The 24,243-nt window shown below is 41.9% G+C and overlaps 1 protein-coding gene across 1 annotated transcript in view; it reads right to left on the minus strand.

Moving 5' to 3' along the window:
• Positions 1 to 21,488, minus strand: part of CDH20 (cadherin 20) — a 119,144-nt gene extending 97,656 nt beyond the window's left edge. Inside the window, exon 1 of the mRNA XM_066326146.1 lies at positions 21,382 to 21,488. The gene's annotated coding sequence lies outside the window, so the exon portion shown is untranslated. The remainder of the gene's footprint in view (positions 1 to 21,381) is intronic.
• Between the last annotated feature and the right edge of the window lie 2,755 nt (positions 21,489 to 24,243).

Below are 24,243 nucleotides of genomic sequence, written 5' to 3' on the forward strand. Positions count from 1 at the left end.
TCCTCTCTTCTTAGGGCTGAAGAAGCACAACTTCCTCAGCCTTTCCTTATGAGAGAGACGGTCCCATCCCTCAATCACCTTTGTCACCCTCTGCTGGACCTGCTCCAGGAGCTCCTTGTCTCTCATATATTGAGGAGCCCAGAACGGGACACAGCACCACAAATGTGACCTCACCAGGGCTGAGCAGAGGGGCAGGATCACTCCTTGACCTGCTGGCAATAATGCTCTTCCTAAAGCACCCAGGGTACCTTTGGCCTTCTCTGCCACAAGGACACACTGCTGGCTCATGGACAGCTTGTTGTCCACCAGTGAACTTGCTGAGGAGGCCTCTACCCCTTCATCCTACTCATTGATGAATATGTTAAACAAAATCTGGCCCAATATTGAACCTTTGGGGACACCACTAATGACAGGCCTCCAACTAGATCCTGTGACAGTGATTACAACCTTGTGGGATCTGCTGTTTAGCCTGTTATCAATCCACTTCAATTTGTGTTCTTGCCAGTAATTCTTGATGAAATTTATGTGGCAGTCATGCTGGGAGGAAAAACATGGATCCATCCCTTCTCCCAAGCTTGATCCCATCCCACCTTTTCCTATATTCTCTCTTGAGCTCACAGTCCCTAACACATTTGTTCCACCTAGTCCCCTAACATACATGCCAATGTCCCGGGCACATGGCTCTCTGTGTATACAGCTACTCCACAGTTCTATTTGTTGTCCTTTATGCTAAAAGATGCCCAGGGCACAGCTGTCATAGTCTCAGCTGCTGACGGGGCTGGAGGAGACGTGGCCACAAGCTTGTGTCTTATGCAGAGACACACCCAGGTCTGTCCAAAATATGGGAAGGAGGGTGCCAAACAGCTACTATGTCACATCCTACCAGCCTTTTGATAACAGCCAGTGCAGCTAAGAGGAGTGAGGCCAACCAGACTAAGGCACAGCTTCCCCCTCTTCTCCCAGCTGGCAAGACCCAAGTACCAGGACTGTGCCAGGATGGGAGGCGTGGGAAATCACGGTGAGATTTCCCGTGGGGTGAGAGAAAGCAGCCTCCCAACTGCTACTTCCACAGGGCTGCAGGAGAGCACAGTGCTGCCCCACAGCACGGCCCCAGCTCTGAGGGGACACCCTCCACCTTGGCCACTGGGATGTGGGGCAGCAGGGCTGTCAGCAGATCCGTGGTGGGGAAGGCTGGCCTGAGGGCCAGGTGGCTGCTGGTGGTCCTGGCATGGGAACCATGCTCCTGTCCCATGCAGGGACATGGCACCTGTGCGCACTTGAGTGACGTGTGTACTCAGGGCCCACAAGGTTAATTACAATGCCACCTGTAGGAGGTACTTTCCCACAAATACGAACCTTCTGTTTTTTCCATATGCTCCCATATGGTCCAGTTTTTCTTCATAAGCAGAGTTGTACTTGAGCTAAGAAATGACAGCAAAGCTTTACTTGTGTGTCAGTAATGTCAAAACCAGTCGTCACCTGACTTTGATAAACCCAGGGTTTAAGAAAAAAATTTAAATAAATTTAATCTTTTCCTTCGACACTGTAACTTAGGAATAATTTGCATTCACAAGATACATGAAATTTGACAGATTTTGTCATGAAACATTTTCATTTGTGCCTGTCAGGAGGTCAGTGAGAAGACTCAGATTTTCTTATCTTGGTGTCTTCTCTGCAGCTTTCTCATTTCGCACCCTGGCTGCAGTCCAAATATGCCCTGCTCTACACATGTAGAAAACATGACAGAAATCAGATGCAATCTCTGTTAATCTTGGGAAGAGCAGAAAAAAAAGTTGGATTGTGAGGCACTAGAAAACACAGTATTAATATGTGATTTGCTACAAAACATAGTATTAATTCCTCGTATAATATCAGAATAAGGACAAATGTTCTTAATCAATTTCTACTAATTCTTATCAACAATAAGGAAAAGAATCAGATAATAAAAATGCTTGAAGCATTTCAGGTTTCTCCACATGTCGTCTGAAAACAGACTTTGTTAGCAGATTGACTGAAATCTCTCTGGTTTTAGAGATGTGTGAATGGCTGTGAGAGGAATGCCTGAAACAAGTCACTTCTAGAGAAGCTTTGAACAATAAAGAGCCTCTGTTTTCCAGTGAGTTGTGCATATGCACACAAATGCTCATCCATAATGTGAATTTAAAATAATCCTGATGGGAGTGAGAGGGGGGAGGGACACATGGAAATAACTAGGCAGACTTTGACCCTTTGTGTCAGAAAACAAAGCCTTGTAGTTCAAATCTGAGATAGCAGTTCCCATTTGACATGGTTTCAACAGACGTACACGCCTTCTGGCTTAAGCCTGTCCCTGAAGGATACTAACACCAAGCAAAGCTTGCTTACAAGCCACCCAACCACAACACAAGGGTTTTAAGTGGAAACAAATGAATGGAATAGATGTAATTAAAAGTCCAAACTGAATTAGTCAAAATCGCTACAGCTTCACTTCACAAAGTCAGTGAAGGGCAGGAATGGAGCATCTGGAATTGCTGTTTGGCATAGGGTCACTACAAAGATGAATTAGGGTTAATTTTCTGCTGAAGTGTAGGTCAGGCACTGCGCTGTGGCAGAACACTCAATTTACTGGGTATGTTTTGGCCTACTTAGAACTTTAGAAAATAAATATTACAATGTTAAATTAAATATGCTCTGTGACAAGGACTTGCAACATTGGGAGAATGTGATTTATATGCAATTGGCTCACATATACCATCTAATATGATATGCACAGTGTAATGAAAGCTCAAGGGTCTGATCTGCAGTGCAGAGATGCTTTACAATCCTCTTTCAGGTTGCACATTGTTTTTTCTTCCTCCTTTTCTTTCTTTTTTTTTTTTTTTTAATGACTACATCAGTTAATTAGTGGTTATGTACTCTGTCTTTTTGCCTGGCCTAGCTTATCCCTGCTGCAATAAATCTCTTTTCTTTCACTCTCCCAAGGATCATTACAACTTTAGCCAGCACTGTCAACAAAACTAATTGAAAGCCACCTGCTTTTAGGATCACCTTAATGAAAAACGAAGAAGTTAAGAAACAAAATTCAATCAACTTTTTAATAGTCTTTAATTTCCTATTAATTCACACAAGTGCAGATTCAGAGAACCCCTTACATTATCCCTTTTGTTTTCATTGCTGGCTCTATCATCCAGTTCTCCTTACATCTGTAGAATTAGAAATTATTATTTTTGTATCCTAAATCTCTCATCATTCTTTAATGTGGAACTAACAGTTTTACATTTCGTCTTTTTAACTGCTCCTGTACAAAAAAAAAAAAAAAAAAAAAAAGTACTTGCAAATAGCCTTCCTATTCTTTTTGCTAAACGTTTGGGTTCTTTTAATCAGGCACATCCAGATTCAGCAGAACTTTTATGGATGTCAAAGTCCACTTAGGCACTTACACAAATGATCTAAATATTACTGCCTCTGATGACATTCAAGCACCTGCAGAAATCTGGGAAAAAGGCTGAACAGGCAAGACTGAATGGTTATGGATTTTGTGAGGGAGGGCCTTGGTACCCATACATGCAAAACCTCTGAGCATATACTGAACCTCAAGCAGGTGACCAAGTACTATTGAAGCTGATAAGAATTAAGCACATGCATGAAGATAAGCATTTTGCTGGCGCTGCACAGGAGCTCACAATTTAGTGGAATGAGCAGGAGTAAAGGAAAAATTTTTGAGGTAGCACGATGGCTACGCTGTTTCTCCTAACTAGTTTCACAGCTCATCCTTAATTGTGGAGAAATAAGCCTGGAAAAGGTTAAGAGTGGCTGATTTATTTCCTTCAGGCCAGCCGGAGCAAAATACTGAGAAAAGAAAAACAAAAACCACAGAAGGGGAACACGAGACAGATGGGACTAACGACTGTTTGTGTTGCAGCAGGGCTTAGATGTCCCAGTAAAGCCTGGGATCCCACAGCATGAGATGCTGAGCAAACATGTCAGTGAGGGTGTTCAGTAAAGGGGAGCTGCCTGTGAACACTGCATGTGGAAGGCCCTTTGAAGTCAGCAGAGCCCAAGCATACAAGAGGTTTGTACTGCTGGGCCATCCGTTTCAAGCTGTATGATTAATTGCTGTCAAGTGTGCCAAAGCAGAGGACAGGCTCTCTTGTAAGATGACCACCAAAGATATAATGAGCTGAGGAAGAAAAGAAGTAAGATCACAGATAATGTGCTGGTTTTATCTAATAGTCCACTGTTTACCTCCTGTGAGTGTAAACATATCATTCCTCCTACTTCAAAAGAATAAACTTATTTAGATGAAATAAGTTTAAAACAGTGCAGGTGACACGCAGTATGGGATAAATATTACCTTCATGCAAATGTACACTTCTCTCATTGATTATAGTAATAAGATATGCAAAGAAAAATCAGAGGAATATAATTTGATCCTATTTGGAAATTATTCTGAAATCCATGCTTCATATAATGTGTGTGCATGCACAGAAGAGGAAGAATAGTGAGGAGTCACAGCACTGCTGAACCTTCCCAGTGATGGCAAATTCCTGTTGCTTTAGAAGGGAACTGATGGCTACAGAAGGTCAGCGGACCTAGAAACAAGGTGAGCCCCCCAGTTTGTGAACCTGCAGTTTCAGTGGTGCAGTCATTGCTACAACATGCAGAAAAGGCTTAAATGCAAAGGCATACAGAAGAATGAAAGAAAGGAAAAAGTACCAGTCAGGAATAATTATCGCAGTGTATAAAACTTTCCACTCCTTTATTATCATAAATTGCAAAGTTTTATTGATGCATATTTTATCACAGCACTCTTGCCATATGTGATCTGAAGATTCAGAGCCTGTCCCCGGGGACAACGGTACTGATATAGATAATCAAGAATTCCTTTTATGCTCCTCTCAACACAGCCACAGCTCAGATTGAAATTAACATCTTTTACAATGAAACACCAGTTTTCTGCCACAACTAGACATGACAGCTGGAGAGAGAGACCTGCTTATCCAGTTATTCCTTCAAGTCTCGGTTTCATTACAGCCATGAGGATGTAAACTAAGTACAAAGCAATGCGGACGGTCACTGAATACCAGAAAAATGAATCTGCATGCAACCTGCCACATGAAGAAATGGGGAGAGAAATGCTTCCAAATAAATCCAGGGATGAAAAGCAAAGATCAGACACAGTCCCTTAAAAAAAAAACAACGATGAAGAGGAATGCAAAAGCTTTGAACTTTTGCTGTGTTCACAGCCTGGACTAGACTGGGCGATGCTCGCACACAGGCATAAGGCGCACAGGAGTGGAACCCATGGCCAGGAAAAAACCCAGCATGGGGCTCTGTCCTACTTCAATCCTCCAAAGCAAGGATTTGACCTGGTGGAAGCACTAAGGCTGCTTAGTGTTAGTATTTGTTCCTGGTCATCTTTTTAGCTTGACTGCCACCACCTGTACATCATCCCTGTTCCTCACGTTGCTGAGGAGGGGGGCATGGAAGTTGTTTTACCCTGCTCCCCATGGGGTCAAACATCACTGTAGCATCTGGCTGTCTTCCTGTAGAGCATTAAACAACCAACATCTGCCATGTAGGTTCTCCCTCTCATCCTACTCCCAAGGGAAAACTGGGTATACATTGTGCTTTTTTGTTTTGCTTTGGCAAGACTTTGTTTTTGTTGTTTTAAATCTACATGCTGGGTATGCCGGGAAGAAAAACAAGGGCAGCACCTCTCTTGTGAAGGATAAGGTGATGGGATTTGAAATGGTCATTAGTTTCTGAGGAAGTTAGTTCCAAAGTCTCAGCCTGGTTTCCCAGAAGGTGCAGCTTCCTCCTGTCTGCTAGAGCTGATAGAAAGGTGAAAACTTCACAGACTGTCACAGGGAGCCAGTGATAATGCACTGGAAAATTGCATCTGTTCCATGTGTAAAAGCAGTTCAAGTCCAGCTTTGAGCACTTGCCTACCTATCACAACATTTCAAAGGAGCCTGTTGCTTTGTTATATTACATGCTGGGACAATACATAGCAAAACCTACTCCATTGATCGTTGGCTTTTTTGTTTTTCTTTTCTGATTAGCACCCTGCAGCCTAGGGGTTATCTCCAAACAGGGAAGTACAGAGGAGAGGTTATCAACGTGTTTTGAAACATGTAAATGTGTAAGTGTGGTGTTAGAGATGCAAGGATGCTCAGGAAATATCAAAAGGCTATTGAACACCTTCAGGTTAGATCAAGAAAGAAGTATAAACAGGAAGGCACATGCCACTTTTCTAACCTCATGTCTGTCTTTCTATGGGCTGCACAAAACAGAACTTCAACATTTCAATTCTGTGGATGAGCTCAGGCTAAAAGCACGTGTAAAAGCAAGCCCACTTTTGGGTCATTATCAAGTAAGACAGGGAAAGAGAGGGCTATGAAACAAGACAGGTATGTGGCAGAACTGCAGTGTAAGGATCTAATTGAAATCATCAGCAAAAAAAAAATAGCACTAACACATTAGTTGGATGAGTCTTCAGGGGATAAAAATGGGAGAGCAGGACCTCTCACCCCACATTAGGAGACTGTCATTTTCACTTTCCTTAACCAAGGAATGTTTGGAATTTCTGCTTCTTCCACTGGAAGGGCTCATCTCACTGGGAAAGGCTGATTCCCAAATACTTAAAGCCATTTGCATTCCTGAAGGAGATTGTTTTTTGGATTACTCATTCTGCCTTTCATTATATTTTTAATTGACACATTTCCCAGAGTTCACTGTTATAAAATGTTGGCATTGGAAGAATTTAATAATGAAGATATTCTTCTGCATGAAGGACACTTTGGAACAGATCAGATGACTGGATTTCTCCAGTCTTACACACACACACACACACACACACACACACACACACACAGAGTGATGGCTGCAACCTTGCTGCAACTACAAAGTCTTGATTAGGTAAGACTGTTTGAGAGAAATGTAACAGTACCTATTATTTTTACTTTTACAAGAGATTTAAGATGGAATATTTACTATGACCATACAATTTTTATACCAGATTGAAAATCAGAATTCCCATCTTGTGAGAAGTTACAGCATTTGGCATTTCTTCCAAATCAGGCTAAAAAGCCCAAATAATGCAATTTTTCTTTCCATGGAGTTTTTAAAAATCAGTTTAAAAAAGGCAAAAACTTTAACTTCTATGGTATGATATGGGTCATCTTGAAGTTTTAGAAATAAAATGTTTAGTGTTAAGGAGAAATTCCTCCAAAATCAGATGGGTACAGCTGAGAGCTGATATTCTTGACCCATTGATCTCTATCTACCCATGGATCCCTCTCTCCAGACAGAATTAGAGAATCCCTCTCCACCAGACATGAAAATGTCATGGCGTGGCTGTTCCCAAGAGGCTTCACTACAATGCAACATCTCATCCCAATTACAAAATATGCCAGCCAGATTTTCCTGTGGAGCATTTTACTAGGAGGTCTATTTTCACTATGAACATTTTCAAATTTAGTGAACAACAGAAAAATACTTAATTGGACACTTTCATGATCAAACCTAGGTGTTTTTTTACAACTTGCTTTTTTGAATCCTTTGAGTGGGACTATCAAGGCAGAATATAAGGTAAGAAGACTAGTATCAAACTAGAATCTCTGTGAGATTTGTAAATAAGAAAGGACTTTGGAAAGTATTTGAAATGAATCTTCACAGCCTCAAGTTTTAAAAGTATATTTTATAAGCAACTCTTTTCATAATTCTTTTTACGACAATATTGATTTTAAACATTGTTTTACACCTGGAAATTAAGAAGCACACTGGAACACTTTTCCACGTAACTTTCAATAAGGTAGAGACCTCACTGGGAATCTGTGCAAGGTCTATCATGATGTATAGAATGGCCAAGCCAGAGGGTGGTGGAGTCACCTTTATAACAGAACAGTAACAATAAATTGATTAAAAAAATCGGATATAATCCAAAATCAGTTGCTTACTACAAAGAAAACTTAGACCCTCTTTGAGTGAAAGGTATTCTCATTGCACCAGCATAACCCCATTGAAACCAGTGAGCTTGCATTATGATTTTAAAGAGCAGAGTAACAGAGCCATGCCATGTTGTAAAAGCTTTTTACATCTTTCTTTGAATTAATGACATGGGTCATTGTCCTAGACACCAGTCTGTCCTTACATAGTAAATCCTGGATCTTTAAGATAGATGGGTTGTAATTAGAACTAAAACATGGCCTATGGGGAAAGATCTTTCCCCACTTAAATCACATTGTTTTCATTGCTGTACTGGTGTAAATGGTATTTTTATGTATGTGTTCAGAAGAGAACTCAACTGCAATATTTCTTCTCTGCTGCTGAAATATTAGCATTAAAAAAGCAGTATTTTACAGAAGTCATATAAACACAGTGCTTCCAACACAATCAGTTTTGCTGGAATTATTTTACACCATCCTTCATCCTTGAAATTATATCCCTTCTTTTGTGGAATGTTTGAAAACTTAAAAAATTCGGAACTTATTTGAAGTAAGATTTAACAGTAAACTGCTAAAAATCAAAGTACTTCTTTTTCTCTCCAAGCCCAGAAGAATTAATTTTGTTGCCACTAAAGAAGAACAGGCACCCAACTTTTGAACAGAAACTGACCTAATATTTCTGAAAACCCTGCATGCAATTAGCTTCTTGTAAGAACCATCTTTCAAGCAGTTTTTTCTGCCTCTGAACTCCAAAAGCTGCTCATGAGATCCAGCAAAATTAGGATATTAATAGAGAACCATTTATCAAGCTCGATGGGTTTGTTAGAGGCACACTTGTCTAGTTAACCAGCACTGTCAGGGTATCTTTTAAAGCAGACAATACTGTTGTCTCGTTATTTCTACTCCAGGTTTTTCACAGCAGTGTCTGTCCAGCAATGGAAGCAATGCTGGCCTAGGAAGAGGTGCTCAGACAGCAGAGGGTGTCCCCAGAAACAGAGCTCTCCTTGGCTGTGGGCTGGTGTGGTGACCTCATCCCCAGATGTTCAAAGGGGGACTCCTGGTACAGCGGGGTGTATGCCTGTCCCCCTCAGTGCTGTGAGCATGTGGAGTCACTGGTGGGTGTCCATAGCAGAGTGATGCTGCCCTCCTGATCCCAGGGACTGCAGCCCATTTCTCAGAAAAGTTAGTCTAGGCTGAAAAGAGGAAAATGGCCGGTGAATTGGGATGGCAAATTCGTGGTATGGGATTGGGAACCAGGGGCTGACTCCAGTGTCTGGTTTTTCTCTTGCCTTTCTCCTTGAGGGCCCACACTGGTCTCTGGGCTTGTTTAACCTTCACTCTGCCTTGTGTTCAGCAGCATTTTGGTTTTCAAGATATATTCTCTTCAAGCAAAAAAAGCAATTCTTTTTTTCCACCAGAAACATATGAACTTCAACCTTTTCCAGGAAAAGATTTCTCAGATCAGGGCTTGTTCTTGTCACTTTGAGACACAAATCAAGGTCTTGACCTCTTCATTACTAAGTGTGATTGCTCTGACATGTCTTTTGTCTGAGCATTTTCTAAAGGCTTTGGTTTCCTTCTAAAACATGATGATTTTGAAATCTAAGCTTTGACAAAACAGAACTGTCATCTCCTAGCTCTGGTATTTGGACTGCAAGCACTTCGATGGAGCACTGTGCCCTATGAGTTTGTACTGCAGGAGGATCTGCACATTACCTAGCACCTGCAGGCATCTCTGAACCACAAATTATAACTAATAATAGAAGTTTTACCTTTGTCTGGTGATTCAGTCTCAGAAACCTAAACCTGATGCATGTCCTCAAGCACTCAGATTCACTATGTGGACAAAAGCTACAAAATCCCTGTTGTATCAGTGGATTCAAAGCTAAACTCAAACACTGCTCTTGTCTAGGCATATAATCCCATCAGACTGTGAACGTTTGGCTTCGGCAATAGAGTGTCCAACAGTGGCAGAAGTTGTGTTAAGGCTGGACACTTACCCCACCCCATCTCTGCCTCCTTTTTCACCCAGACTCACTTGGCTGTACTGGCAGCACTCATTTACTGGCACCAGCACTGCACAAGTTTCAGATAAAGGAGCACCGTTTTCTGCAGTCCTGTTCCTTAAACATTTATTGTCACATCTGTGATATTTTCCTAGTTCCAGGGTTTTATATAAGACAGGAACATTGAGGTTATCTGATCAACTGATGTTGACAATACCCCACACACGGCAGAGGACAAGAGGATGAAACACTGTAAACATTGTGAATGCTGTGTCTTCCCCCTTTCCCTTTTTATTTCCTCCAAACATTACTGGAGAAGAATGTACTGCAAAGTCATAAATAAAGTATACTTGTCAGAAGCTATGATCTTAAAATATTCTAACGGTTTGTTTGTGTTCTCTCCATAAATTGTTTATTGGTCAATATGGACAGAATTTGCAAATGCATCCTCCTTTGCAGTTCACTGATATTATCTCCATTCTAAATACTTTCATCTAGTATTAAGCTTCCAAAAAAAAACCCACTTCCTACCCATTTTTCCTTGATGAGAAATTTTCTAATGCTGAACATTTAATTATGCAGCATTACACTACCCTGTGTTTCTTACCCTTAAGAAGATGGTGAGCATTAAAGGACTGTATGATTTTTAAAGTCACTATCAGAGGTACGGTTATGTAGTTGGGGTGATGCTTTTTGAGTGGTCTCCATTTACACAGTAAAACAAATAAAAAAAGAAAAATCTCTGTAGAAAATAAGTTTCTAATCTATATTTTTACTTTCCTGTGTCATGTGAATGTTCTTCAAATAACAGGCCAACACTGTGAAATGGTACCCTGGTGAGTAAATTATTACAGAAAGAAGTTTATCAAGGCAGTGATTTCAGTGTCTGAATAGCCCATGAGCATACAGAACAGGAAAGATCTCTTTAGCCAGAGAAAGCACCAACTTTAAAATAGAAAAAAGACATTCTTCTAACTCTCCTGGAGCCCTGCAAAGCAGGGTGGTCTTCCAATAAAACGATCATCCTGCATAGGGTGATATTTTAAAATCAGAAGTTAAAGTGGTTCAGCCCCCTCTAGACAGTTCCTAAATAGAGAGAAAAAAAAAAAAAAAAGAAAAAAAAAAAAAAAAAAAAAAAAAAAAGACCAGTACACTTAAAAATGCTTTTAAATGCATACAATCGTTGATAGATTGACTATTTACACCTAGTAAGTGAAATCTATTACATTTGCTAATTGCCTCTTCAATAAATAACTTGATAAGGTCCCAAAGAAAAGAAGGCAATTTATCTCAAAATAAAACCGGTTTTGGTCCACCAATCCTTTGAGGACAATTTGGTAGGTAACTGTAACTACATGGGGAATTTAGATGCTCAACGATCATTAAAAATAATGGGAACTTAAGTGTCCAGATCCTACAGCAGTTTCAAAACTCTTAGCCATGCTCTCCTGGGACAACTACTTTTTGCCCACTGCAAAAGTATTAAGAGCTCAGAAAAGAAAGGGAACAAACTGTAAAACCCTAGTGCCAGATGATTATCTATGAGCATTTTACTGATGTTTTGCTAAATTGACACAATGAAGAAAACAGAACTCCTAATAATTTTTTTTTTGCTACTGTAATTACTACAGTATCAAATTTAATCTATTTTTGATACCGTAATAAATTCTTTTGATACTGTTTTGTTTCAACAAAACAAGGACTTCGCAGCCAAAGGGTTCACTTGCAACAGGATTAAAGTGACAAAAGATTTTAATGAGAACGCATTTTTTGAGGCTAGGAATTTGTAGTAAAAAATTAACACCTACCTGCCACACAAGCATATATGTTGTTCTGCATAAACACCTGTACAGCCCAGTAGGGGATTACAGACATAATGCAATGGAGCTCTTTCTCCCAAGGGTGAGAAACAAATGGGGTGGAGATAGCACAGTCGTAGGGGAAAGTTATTAGCTATACTGGGTATCACTGCTGTTAGCCAGGGTTGATCCACTGCCTCACTAACAGCCGCCTATTTAGCAAGCTGTAATACTAATGAGCCTTTAATGGGACCCTCTTCTCTTGCCCAGAGCAGCAGGACAGCAAAGGATGGCACTTAAAGAGCTACATGGCCAAACAAGGAAGGAAAACAGACAGAGACTGACAGCTCAGTGTTGAGCTGCTCTCATTTCTTTCTCTCCTTTGCTTCCATTATTGCTTCTACGCATTTGAATCTAGCATCCAGTTCCTTTGCGCTGTACTTCATGCTGAGATGTACCTGGGCAGAGACAGCAGGAGCCCACCTGGAAGAGAGGATCCTCAGCCCCGGTGTATGTAACACAGTGCCTTTAGCGGCCACACTGAGCTCACTCTCATGAGGATTCACCTTTCCCAAATCTATACTACTACAAAAAAACAAAAAAACAAAACAAAACAAAACAAAAAAAAAAAAAAAAAAAAAAAAAAAAACCACGAAGAAGGAAAAAGGTTTAGCCAAGGTTCAGACTAACATTTCCATACAATGGTTATATTTTGTATACAGGCCTAGTATCTACAACACATTGCTGACAGATGCTTTTCTCTTGGCATACTGATGAGCTATAACCTGAAACCACATGCAAATCTAGGAATATGATATTTTTAACAACCTTTCCTTTTAACAACCCCCACTATTCATTACTCACCCCACAGACTTCTTGTGGGATCCAGATGCTGTTATTCCAATTCCTATTTGTTACCACAAACTCCTCTGCTTTCTGCCATGCTCATTTACAACCCTATGGAACAGTTATTTGCCTTCTTTTTGTATAAGTCTCTTTCCAAGCCAGAGCCAAATTCTTTACTTGCCACCTATCAGATCTGTCCTTTTTTTGTCTCTGCTACTCTGTGAAGACATTTGTCATTTCTTTCTGTCTGCCTCGCTATACAAATCCTGTTTTCTTGCCCTCCTGCAGGTTCTCTCTCTGTTCAGTCTCCTCAAGGTTTTGTTGCTATTATCATCATTTTCTCTCAGCATGCTCTCTGTCCTCTTGAAGGCTGGTTTGACAGATCCTCTCTTGTCATCTGCTTGAAGGCTGATTTCAGCTCTTCCTTGCAACACTGTGCCTATGCGCCTCCTCCGCTACACGTGTTTTATGTGGAGCTTGTTCCACCAGAGCTGCTCCTTGTGGCCCTTCCTCCTGAGGAGCCTCTCCAAGACAGAAGGTGCACAGGGCTGTGGACCACAAAGCTGGTCTGATATTGTCAGTAGCTGACTGCTGCCTTTCCAACAGGCCTGGGCAGCCCTTCCCCTTATCTTTATCAAGGACGTGCACTAGTCATTTGACAGGATCTCCTCTGGGTGTTGGTGGGGTGCCCAGAAAAGATGGTGTTTAACCTTGCTATTAGAATAAATCTACCAGCTTGTGCTCACTCCTCATGCATTCCTTGCATGGAGGCTGTCCATTTCCATATCCCTGTCTGAAGGAGACAGAGCAGCAGCTCCTCTCAGGAGGTAGGGTAATTGTTTGCTGCGTGCAACCTTGCTCTGACATTGAAAGGAACAGACTGTCCACTGTAAAACACAGGGCCACCACTGATACACAGTCTTCCCGTACTTCCCTTTCTGGGAAAGCATTTTTCTGTCCTTCACAGGCCCTTCACAAGGCCTGCAGGTTTCCTCTTTATTTCTCTACTCTCTCCCTTGAAAACATATTTTGTTCTGAAGCCTTAAAATATTACACCTGCAGGTCAAGTAATATGCAATATTTACTTTAATGGTTAATGTCCTCCCGATTATGCATGGAGTCGAGGATGCTTTGGGCAAAACTTCAAATTTTATTTGAAGGGAAATGCTTCTTTTCATTAAGGAAGCTCCCCTTTCCAGAAGTCAGTCTTTTAGTTCACACAGAGCTTCACCATAACTTCACCTCTTAAAGCATGTCTCTCCTCTTCAAAAGTATCTCAAAATTTAAAAAATAGACTAATTTCAGCAATGGTCTAAGCACATAGAAGGTACTCTGTAATCTAGTGAAGTACCTATATTATTCTTAAGAGATTTGCCAACTAGTGATCTACTACTGCTATTTTAATTTATGTTACATCGTGATTGCAATTCTAAATTAAACTCACACAGGCAAGAAAATTTATAGTTAAGCCTTTCTGTCAATCCTTAGCTTTCTTCACAGTAACAAAGTGACATATTGCAAGGGCTCTTGACTGTGTCTCACAATACCTAGGCATGTACAAAGGTTAATTAATGTATTGGATTTGAGTGACAAGGTTTTGGTAGCTGCGAGGCTACAGGGGTGCTTATGTGAGAGCTGCCAGAAGCTCCCACCATGTCCATTACAGCCAATGTCCACTGGCTCCAGGATGGACCCACTGCTGGCCAAGGCTGAGCCCATCAGCAACAATGGCATCACCTCTGGGATAATTTATTTAGGAAGGAGAGAAAAAGCCCTTGTGCAACAGCGGCCAGAGAGAAGAGTGAGGACATGTGAGAGAAATAGCTCTGCAGACACCAAGGTCTGTGAAGTAGGAAGGGAAGGAAGTGCTCCAGGCACTGGAGCAGAGATTCCCCTGCAGGCTCTGGTGAAGACCACGGTGAGGCAGATGAGACTCTGCAGGCCATGGAGGACCCCACATCAAAGCAAGTGGATGCCCAAAGGTGGCTGCGACCCCCATGGGAAGCCCATGCTGTAGCAGGCTCCTGGCAGGACCTATGGATGTGTGTAGAGAGCCCATGGTGAAGGTAATGTAGGATGTCAGGATTTATGATCAATCCTGCAGGGGGTCCACACTGGAGCACTTCCTGAAGAACTGCAGCCCATGGGGAAGACCCCTGTTGGAGCAGTTTGTGGAGAGCTGAGTCCTGTGGGAGGGACTAGAGTGCTAGGAGTCCTTCCCATGAGGAAGGAGACACAGTGACAAGGTATGATGAACTGACTTCAGCCCCAATTCCCTGTCCCCCTGTTCCACGGGGAGGCAGAAAAACTGGGAATGAAGTTGAATCTGAGGAGAAGAGCTGTGCAATGAATTAAATTGATTTCCTCAAGCTGAGTCTGTTCTGCTGGTAAACAGTACTTGGTGAGGGATATCCCCTGTCCTCAACTTGACCTCACTGTATTTTCACTGTATTTTTTCTCCCCTGCTTATCTGAGGGAAGGGATGGAGTGGCTTTGGTGGGCTCTGGGGTCCAGCCAGGGCCAACATACTCCAATTACACAGGAGCATTTTTTACCTTTGATTTGCTAAAAGGAGTCATGTAGAACTCAGCCCCGGTGTGCTCTCTTTATGAAAACTCTCAGCACCTCTTGGGCTATGCTGTTGGGCACTGCATAGTGCCACAGGGCAAACCCTACACCTTTCAGTGAGTGCTTGTTTCATTGAGCAGCTGCCCAGAAGCAGGAAGGGCATCAGTCCTTCTGAAAAAAAGTAAAATAATTTATAGCAAGGCCTTACTGAGAAACAAATCCACATTTTCCCCAGGGGACCCAGGGCAGCCCTAGCCAGCTCTATTTCTTCCGTCTTTGATGAGGACATGAACTAATGGCACAAGCGAACAAGAGCATCCCAATGCTGTCACTGCCAGAAAAAAACAGGAGATGAGACAGATAGCAAACAGGAGGAAACCAAGAGGGAAATTCAGAAGGCAGCCCTCTGTGTATTACCCAAATACCCCTGTATTTCACTGATTTCAGCTTAGGCTCGGACTGGTTGTGGTTTGGGGTATCAACCCCTGAATGCTCAGGTGTTTGAAAAGCCATTTCAAAAACTGTTACAGCCAAACACTTTTAACATACAGAATGCATTTAGTAGTGTACCTTGAATTTATTTCTTAGCATATGAGCTATACTTATGCTTTTCAAAGCAAAAGAAGTAGTTTAAAAATTGGAACTGCCTGTGACTGTATGAAATGCTCCTTTCATCCATTCATTCTGTAAATGGGGACCCGAGTCAACTCCTTCACAACAGTTACGGTTTCTCAAGTCTGCAAACACTTTTCAAATGTGGGCTCTATCTTTTGGAATGCCATCAAGACATGCTTGCTAGTGTTGTAGCTGGTGAATTTTAAGTGTTTAGCTTTCAGATGAAATGTATGTAACTATGTTAAAAATTCCTCTGAAAAAAGTAGGTCTTATACATGCACTGCTGTCAGTTTTCACAGTTCTAGCCTTTTTTTAATTACCCAAGGCATTCTGATCACAGAGCTACAAAGTAATCTATTTAAAGCTGGGTTTTACTGTGATCTAATGGGCACAAAAACCATATGGAATTAGAAAACATTTACTTCTCTTCCCCTTCTTCTTATATTGCCAAATATTTTTAAATCAAACTTGTTTTAAAAACAAATATTCCCAGGGTAAGGACTTTCGTATCAACTTCTGGTTGTTTCTGTTGAATTAGAAACCTCTGGCAATTTTTTTCCTACTGAAATGTAAATGATGACATATTGTTAACTAGCAGCATTACACCACTGAAATACTAGGATGTGTCTTGCTTGCCTCAAACTTCCCTTTCCTTAAGTGCAATGCCTTAGAGGCAGCAGTGTTTAAATGGTACAAAGTACTCTACTAGCACCAGCCTGAATCTTTATTTAGGAGAACAAGCTTCACATTCTTCCCTGCTAACACAGTATATGGGCATGTTCGGCTCCTCCATAAAACACACTCATACACTATGACTGTCTAACTCAAGGTACAGCACTGACATGACAGATTCATGTTCCCAGCTGTGACAGAAGGGCTCTTTGACAATGCCACAGTGAAAGCCCTATTAAGAAAACATGTGCCGGACAGTGCATCTGATGCAGTTAAATGCTATAAAAGATTTTCCAGGTGTTAATGAGCTGCACCAGCAGAATGAAAATGAGGGGGATCCGTGCACTTGGAAATTCTCAAGGAGCAGGACTCAGGCTCTCAGAGAGACGGACAAACAGCGCTTTATGAGCACCACTGGCCACGCTCTGCACCTGACCACATGAGGTGATGAGCGACCCCGACTATTCACTGGGGGAACTGTTCATTGAGGATCGTTTGCATGGGAAAAGACAGACTTTCATGTCTTCCTGCAGTTTACTACATCCCTTTTACTTTGCTCTATTTGGAAAAAAGCATTAGTTTCTTTTTCCCCTTTTAAGCCTTTTTTTTGTTGTTGTTCTAAAGAGAAGGAAAACATTATGCCTGTTGCTTCTCATTTTTAGTTTTATGAGGGATTCAGCTTGACCCATTATAGATAGGAAATTGTCATTTTGTTCATGTTAAAATATCACTACTTAGAGGTTATGTTTTAAAGGACATACATGCAGTCTGTCGCACACTTTGAAACAGCAGTAGTTGAAATTTTTCAAGGCAATGCTGAGGCCTAATATATATTCCTTCAAGATATGCATAAAGTCCTGTATGGGCTGCCCTGAGAATTTCAACCACTGATACTTCAGAGTACATGCATATGTTATTTTGCACAACAGCCACCTACAGGAGAATTGTTTATTCATATAATCTGTTGACTTGATAAAAGATTGTTTCATTTCTTTAGCATGTGTGAATTTTATGTTTACTCTCCTTGAGGAGGTAAGTTTTGTTTTATCTACATATAACAGGTACAGTGAGGGAAGGCTGCAATGCAGATTTTTCCATGCTGTTGTGATCACAATCTCAGTCTCAATCCTGGCATACAACTGTATCTAGGAAAAAAAAAAAAAAAAGATAATTTTGTCGCCATGCTAATTTCAGTCTGATTTTCTGAAAAGGGGAAGCTCCCAGTAATATGAGAACCAATGGAATGCCTCCCCTCAGAAGTTAATTTAGAACCACCCATTTTATTTCCCACAGAAAAGTCAGTACTATTTTATCTTTCATTTCCAATCTAATATCCCAAGTTGTCTACCCACTCTTCTCTCGCCCCAACAGAGTTACTTAAATTAACTTGGAGCACTACATTTTCTTAAAGGCATAAGAAGACTAGGTGGAGAGAATGAGCAAACCAGTGCAATAACACATTGACACAGATTCTTGAAACTCATGTCTTAAGGGTTAAATTCCTCTGGCTTGCCAGGTGTTCTGTGCAAATGTTGCATCCATACAATGTAGTATCTGACCATTTAACCATATGTCAAACAATCTTTGCTATGACAACCAGATGTAGACATTGCCATGGAATGAAATTATCATTTTATTAATTACCCTTTAATTAGTTGATACAGGAGAGAACATGCAGTAATTTAGTTATAATTGGCCTGACGGAGACTCAATACTTAAAGGGATGGAATCTGTTTGTGAGACTACTTGTTATGAATAACAATTACGTCTGTGACAATGCAATTTTGTTATGAAGATGTACTATGCATTTCAAACAGTGTAAGGTAGTATTAAAGATAGGTGTAAGATAGTACCCAAGATTCTTGCTACAATTTGATGGAAAATATTTTCCTTGAATAAAAGTGTGTAATCCTGTGTTTTATAACAATGCAAGAAAGACCCCTTACCAAACTCACTGTGATGACTGAAGTGTGTTTTTAATGCATTTTTATTACAGAAATGAGGAGCCAATTGCACTTCAACTCTTCTCAAAGTCTTTTTAGCAATCTTCAAATTGTTCTAGACATTCTAGATATGGTATTTGTGCAAGAGGTACACCATGCAAATTGTTTGAAACATTCTTTGACAAAACACTGTAATCAGAAACTTGAGCAGAGCCTCTTATGTAGTGACTTGCTACCACACTTTTTGGATTTTTGTAAGAAAGTGGAATATCCCTAGATTTCTCTGACTACATAGGTGCAAATAAAGGTAGCAGCATCCCCTTCTAGACTGTAGCAATAGGTAAATGTCTTGAAGACCATCTTTCAGCACAAACTGCTGTTAAATCAGGAACACTCTTCACAGACTGAGTAGTGAGTATCACTGTAGGAGGACAGAGCACATTCAACGGCTTAATAAAAATGCTTGTAAAGTGGATCTTAACACTGGCCCTTACATACCCAGTTGTTAAGAGATTTTTTTGCCATTCTGAAGCCATCATTCTGTCCTTGCTCTTCTAAACTCTATGACCTCAGAGAAGACTGCAGAGTTTTATATTAGTTTTGTGCTTTCAGATGGACAACATGCCTCATGTTTTTGCCTCTTGTCTTTCCACTAAAATCTCAGAAAGTGCAGGTCAAAACCTTCAGCAAATGCAGCTTCTACAAAATATAACAAATTGCTTTACTTTTCAGAGCTGAATGAAATCACTCTCCTGTTTTTTCTTGTGATGGGTAGCTCCTAGTTTTCAGCATGTCCAGTGACAGAAATAACACCTGAATTACTTTCAAAACCTTGCCCAATTACAGCATGTTTATTTATTTCTTTATGATGGATGTGCAGGCTATATAGATGTCTCCAAGCCAAATGAGTCTTTCATGTAACTGTTGTAAGGTCAAGGAAGTTAGACGAATGATAAGTCTGTTCCCTTTACCATTAGACTTTGAGAAATCCTTCTACCTTGGTTAAATGACTATGGACTGCTTTCAAAGTTGGTTTATCTTTCTCGTTTTAAACACAACATCCTTCCATTCTTTCTGATGGTCAATTCATTATTATGTTTCTTTAGCACAAATACGTGCATATATATATATATATAATATACGGAAAAAGCATGTTATTTAGGAAAGCAAACCACCTTTTGCCTAGGGTGCCATCTTCCAGTTAATATCAGTAAGTCATATTCAGTTGCTTATAAGTGCCTCTTGCTCAACAACTTATCACCACCTCCAATACAAACACTCGCAGGTTGTAGCTTCCTGCTGTGTCACAGGGAATAGCTAACACAGTGTAACAAGAGATCATTTCATTAGATTACCATGAAAGAATCACCGCTGCAAGGAACTTGAGCTGAACAGGGACAAAATCGCAATGTTAAAAACTCGAAACAGTTTGCCATTAAAGCCTTGTGTGACTGCTTGAGAAATGTCTTAGAGCAGCACAAAAGCTGGCACCATTAGCTTTCATCCCTGCTGAGTTGGCAATAAAGTGCAGACATAAGTGAAATGCATTAATTGGTATTAGTCAATCTAGTTAAGATGTTCATTCTCCAGGCATCTTCAGATTTCATTTCCATAAAATAGGATTTCTTTAAGTCTCATAATTCGATTTGGTCCAGCCCAAAATGATATTGACACAGTGGCAGCAAAAGCACAATTACACCCCAGCTTTACAAAGGTGCTCTCTATCTAAATAGACTGGGACCCACGTGCTCCCAGTTTCACACACGCACACACACAGAGAAAAAAAAGCAACCCACATTAAAAAAATAACCTGCAGGAGAGGAAAAACTGATGCATTTTCCTATCATTTTCCTATTGCTATTTTTCCTCCCTTTCCCCCGTATTTTTTCTACTGTGCACTACTGATTACTGCACTTTAAGATCAGAATGAACAATTAACTGCCTAATTATTCCAGTCACACCAAGCCACAATGAAATCTTTATTCAGTGTTTACAGCAATCTTTGGCAGAGACTGTCTTGCTGTTTTTAAACCAAGAAGAACTGCTCCCTTTGGCTCCCTTCAGCATCAGCTGCCTGGGTTTCAGAGCTGGATGCCAATAATCAGCCTCCTTTTTCTCTTCCAAAGTGGTTATTTTTTTTCTTAAGGGTGAAAAGACCTATTCTCATCAACTCCCCGTATATTCTGCCTGATTTATGTCCCAGCCACTGGGTCTCTTCCTTCCGTATCTTTTACCATTTGTGTCCCCCCGCACCCCCTCAGCGCCGCTCCCGCAGCGCCCGCCGAGCCCCGGAGCCCCGGACAGCCCCGGACAGAGAGGCGCTTCTTCCTCGGGAGCTCCGCCGAGGGGGCGGGAGGCGGCGGGGGGGATAATTTCCAGCTCCGGTTTTACAGCATCACACGCATCCATCCACACACTCACACCTTCTCCCTTAGTTTTTTCTCGTTCTGCCGAAATCCCGGAGGAGGCTCTCCGCCCCGGGAAAGTTGGAGGGAGCCGCTCCGTGCCCCAGGAGGCTCTTTCTGCTCTCTCCGACCTGCTCCCCTGTCCCGATGGGCAGCCGGGACGCTCCGAGCCCCGCTCCGCCCTGCGCTGCCCGCCTCTGCCCGCTTCTGCGGAACGGGGGGAAGCTTGTCCCAGCCAAACTCCAGAGCCACCCGCTGTGGGCTCGCTCCGCTCCCCATCGCCTCCTCCTCGCCCTCTGACTGCGGCTGGACTGGACAGCCAGGGGGTGGAGGAAAGAAGTAAAAAAAAAAAAAAAAATTAAGAGGAGCAACTAAGATTAGAAGAATAGTGAAACCCTAAGGAGAAAAAGGAAGAAAAAGTAAAAGAGAAGAGAGGAAAAAAAAAAAAAAAAAAAAAAAAGGAAGGGGAAAAAGAAAGAAAGAAAGGAAACAAAAGTAAAAACAATGATAAAAGAAAAAGGAGCGGGAGATGGAGGGGGGAAAGGAAAAAAAAAAGAAAAAAAGCAGAAGAAAAAGTCGCGAAGCACAGGTCGGGTTACCTTGCAGTGCGGAGGAGCTCACGACTGCCTTCCTGGCGACGGGACTTCCCTCCTCCGCCGGGTGCGCCCCTCACATCCCGCTCCGCCGCCGCGGGAGCCGCGCTCGCTCCTGTCTCCGGCTGCCGGGAGCCGCCGGGGCTGGGGGGTGCGCGGGGCCGCAGGCGGAGGAAGAGGAGGCGGAGGAGGAGGAGGAAGGAGCCCCGCGGCCGCCCCGCTCCGCAGAGCTGCCCGCGGGAAGTGGCCGCCGCTGCCCCCGGCTCGGCTGCCCGTGGATGTCGCTGCGGGTCCAGCGCTGCCGCGGGGACCTGCGGGAGGCGATTGGTGCCGGGGAGCTGCGCCCTCCTGCGCCTTCCCCCGCCCTCCTTCCCGGGGAAACCCCCGCCCCAGCTGCCGCCCCCGGGCTCCGCGCAGCCCCCCGGCTATGGCAGAGCAACCCCGGCTCTCCCCTCCGCAGGGCTGGTTACATCTCGGGAGCATTCCAAAACGCTCCACATTGGGGAGGGGATGGGCTGCTGAGGTAGACCAAAAGTCACACCGGAGAGCAGAAGCGGTCCTTTATTTAACTAAAAGGGCACGAAGATGAAAGCTGAATTTCTTTGCAAGGCTCGCTTTTAGTTAATAAGCATGCTGAGATTCATGTCAGAGCTACTTTTATGAGGGCAAACAGTAGAGTTTCCTGGAGGGTTTGTGTAAGACTTTGAAAACCAAACAACCAAATAATAAAGGGGTTTTACACCCACCTTTAGAGATAATTTTAGTGTTCATAAAAGCTGCCAGGCTTGCTGAAATGCTCCCTATCCACAGAACAACAACTGCAAAGGCAGTGGCAGGACAAGGCATCCTTTCTGCCAACTAATTCGTCTTGATCTTGACCTGAAGCAATCAGGAGGGCAGGTATTTCTTATTCACCATTCCTGTGCTAGCCTTCATCTTTCTGCACAGAATGGGAAGGCAGCAAACTTGCACCAACTTTGATGATGTGTATGTGTAAAAAAGAGAGGGAAACTTGCCCACTTGGGTATGAGAAGGTTATTACCTCTCTAATAGCTCCCTGTAGTAATAACTCCTTTTTGCTGCCAGCACACAGCCCATTCCCTGTCTCAGTTAAATTGGTAAATCTCAAGCAACTCCACTAAGCAGAGCTGTGCCCCATCAGTCTGTGGCCAAGCCGGTGAGTGGCAGTAGGAGACTCTAAATCTCATTATCGATTACCTGGGATGCTGCCAGTCCCTCAACAATTAGATCTTGAGATGAAGATTCAGATTATATAGTCAAGATTTGTTTTGGGTGGGTTTTTTTTTTCCGTTTGTTTTCTTTTTTTTTTCTCTCCAGATTTGTGCTAACGATTATTTGCAGAACTAAGGTCTCACTGGCTAGTTTTCTAGCCCTGCATTTTTCATATTGATCGTAACACAGTCATTTCAGCATTACAGAAGAAAAAGGGCAGTCAGATCTCTGGAGAGAAGTTGTTGGAAGTTTGAATGCTGGCAAAGTGCCCAAAGCAAATGATGAATTACAGCTATGATAAATGAATTCTTGGGTGTGCTGGGAAGCCATACAATGTTCTCCCAGTTTCCTCTATTGTATGTTCATCTTTGAGCTCATCCTCAGCCTGATGGAACATTTTTAACGTAACTGCTGGAGGAGGCAGGAATGGCCTTTGTCAGCATTACTGATCAGCCACAGAGACTTGGCACACTTCTGACAAAAATAAGGCAAAACAGACCCCTTGGTACCACTTTTCCCTCATGCTAGGACAGAATACTTGTAATAACCTCTGGAAAGTTATCAGAACACCATTACTGCTTAGAGTATGATTGGAAGAGCAATGGTCACTTGCTAGAATTGAGCTGGTTACTGAATTAACGCACTTATTTCTTGTAGTATATGCACACATCTCCATTCCTCTGCTTAAAAATGGTGTACTTAGAATAAGTCTTGCAATCCTAAAGGCTAAATAGGTGCCAATGGAAAAGTTTGCATTTCAGTTTGAGTGCAGTTGGTGAGTCTGATCTTTTCCCCTGAAGCTGGACAGTAGAAGGGGGAAAGAAGTCAGAATAAGATACGTATGATAGCTTTAAGAGAATGGCAACTCTAATGGATGTCCTTTGATTATTGCATGTACCAAAATACCATGAAAATAAAATGCAGTACTGTCTATTGTTTAAGTTTATAATTTAGAATTACTATATAGTAATGCAGCACTCCTATATGACACAGAAAACACAAGAGAATTCTGTGATACACAGAGTAAGCACTAGAACAAATCCATGCATTTAATAAATGCACTCCTCAGTTTCATATACACAGGCAAATGGGTTATCCAAACATTGTATTTACTAAAGTAGATGTGGGTACACACTTTAAATTCTGTCTCATATGTTGTCTTCTTTCATAGGGACATGATTCAGTAATGTGCCTATGACTTATCTTTTCTGAGACTGGTGCTACACAGTAAAATAGGAGTAACTTACATTTTCACTATCTCATTCTCCCCAGTACACAGCTGAATCACGCAATCTGAAAAGTGTCGTCTGTGCCTCTGAAATTGGAGTCGAGAGAATGTGGCAAAGAGTGTGCCCATCAACTCACCTGTTGCAGCATTGCATGTTTTCAACCACCAGGCTTTTTTTGGAAAAATGAGAGAAGGTTTTAAACATTCATATGTGAAATGCACATAGAGAACAGGTGGATGAAAAAGTGTCTCACCTCCTTCCTCAAAAACATGAAACGAAATGATAATTTTAAATTAAAAAACCAGAATCTAATAATTAAACCTTACATGAACCATAAAAATCAATTGTTGAATCTCGAGCATTTATTCAGGACACTTGTGATTAAGTGTCCTTATATGAAAGAAAT

Source organism: Sylvia atricapilla, chromosome 1 (genome assembly GCF_009819655.1).
Source record: "Sylvia atricapilla isolate bSylAtr1 chromosome 1, bSylAtr1.pri, whole genome shotgun sequence".
Taxonomy (NCBI): Eukaryota; Metazoa; Chordata; class Aves; order Passeriformes; family Sylviidae; genus Sylvia; species Sylvia atricapilla.